Raw genomic sequence first — 2,108 nt, 5'->3', positions numbered from 1 at the left:
GCTTCCCGGCGCTCACACAGTGCTTTCTTTAAAGCAGTCAATGTGGATTAGATATAACATTTGTCAAATGAACAGACATTTGAATTTTACATGTGGCAACCAGAAACACATTTCACTGATGTACCTAATACACCGCTGCCTGTAAAGTAGAAAGTTCAAGATAAGCCATAGTACTTAAATACCAAGTGAATCTATAGTTTTATAGTCTGTTTAAATTATTCTGATAAACATGACACAATATATTAATGTTCATTGGCGCCATTGTGTCGTGGGGACACCATTCTTTCCCAAAACGTGCTCGTCTGCATTTTGAAGGCGCTATATGATTTTTTAACCACTAGGTGTCACACGAGAGCTCAGCAATCCACATCTCAGACCGAAACAAACTCCACGCCCCCATGAGGTAAATATTATTCTTTCGAGCAGGGGGGCAGGGTTTCATATTTTATTGAAGCTTCCCCGGGCGCCGCCATTGATTAGCGGACCTCCACCTGCTGTTAGCTTTCCATTGACTCCCATTCATTTTGGCATCACTTTTACAGTGAATAACTTTACATCTGAGGCGTTTAAAGACTCCATTTGTCCATCAATTATTTCTAAAGAAACACGAAAATGTATGAAAGGCTCCATTACCTTGTATCTTACGTTATGGCCCCGTAGAAGCAGTTTTTGTAAAAATAGGCTAATGATTGCGTCATAACCTGTGACTCTCTGTCGCATAGTAGAGAAATTACCATATGGACAGGAGGAGAAGCTTGCAGGTTTTACTGTCTATGAGGCAATCGGGGGGATTGTGATTATGCAAAATGACAAAATAATTAATCAGAATACTTACCAAAATTTGCTCCTGTTCACACTCGGCGTCTCTGCAAGATTTGGTGGGTGATTAAGATTTCTCTTGGCACAGCTATTAGAAGACTTACAATTGTCAGACAGGTTGCTCATGTCACATCTACGTCATCAAGCTCAGTTTGAATCTGCGCAGTACGCTCGACCCCCAGGAAGTGCATGCTTCTAATTGACTTCACTTGTCTCCGTTGAATCCAATGGGGTCACTGTGTCCATTTCTTTTACTGTCTATGCTTTCGAGCCCTGCATTCCAGTGTTCATACTATCCATCCTAAATAGTATGTGAGATTAGAATAAGCGTTTGCCAAAGCATAGTATGTTGAAAAGAGTATGCCAAAAGTCCCCAGATGGTCTACTATTATTTCAGGTAGATTTTTGAAGTGTGGATCCCTGCACACTGTAATGGCTTTTGAGCTGTTGAGAACTACAAACACAAATAAAAAGCATTAAAAAACTACAAACATGGTGGATGTTCACAACCAACAGTTAAGAGGTTGAGATAAAGGGGTTTGTGTTACTAATTATCAACATTTAACCTGGTAAAAACTATTTATTTAATGTTATCTGTGTTATATTTCATCTGCAACAGCAATGTGAACTTTTATAAACATCCATTTGTTTGTTAACTTTTAAATGCATCATTATGCAGAAAATATGAGCAGAGTTTACTGCATGAAGACCCAAGGCTCACAGATCAACATGCTACTTCTTTTCTCTCCGATGCAAGTTAAATGAAATTAAATGTGGAGGATGTTAACTGTGACAAGATGATTGACAGGTCAGGTTACAGTGTAACTGTACGAGAGAGCGTTCCGTTAAAGATGCAACTGTATGATGTTATAGTATGTCCCAAAGCTTGTCTACTCTTCTACTACACACTCAAAAGAATGTACTTTTTCTTCACCAAAAATTACATACGTTATGGATGTAGTATAAGTAGGCACATTGGGACGCAGCAGTAGTATGGTGCGGGAGCTCACTCCCACAGCCCCTTTTTAAGGGAGGATCAACAGTTTCAAAGGGAAGGGTTTACAGAGGGTATCAATGAAATATAGGCTACAAGCAAATGCTGCAATCACAGAGAGCGTGCGTTGCCGATGCTTCATTCAAACAGAGCACAGCTACATTTCCTAAAAATAGCCTATCATAAGACCTTTGCGATTTTGTGTTTACATGTGTGCAACAAATTCCGATCTATGTCAGATGTGAGCAAAAAGTCTGATTTTTTGTGCAAATGTAAGGCTGCATTTACACTGGCA

The sequence above is a fragment of the Cyprinus carpio genome, chromosome A23, assembly GCF_018340385.1.
Source record: "Cyprinus carpio isolate SPL01 chromosome A23, ASM1834038v1, whole genome shotgun sequence".
NCBI lineage: Eukaryota > Metazoa > Chordata > Actinopteri > Cypriniformes > Cyprinidae > Cyprinus > Cyprinus carpio.
Note: the sequence above shows the minus strand (reverse complement) of the source record.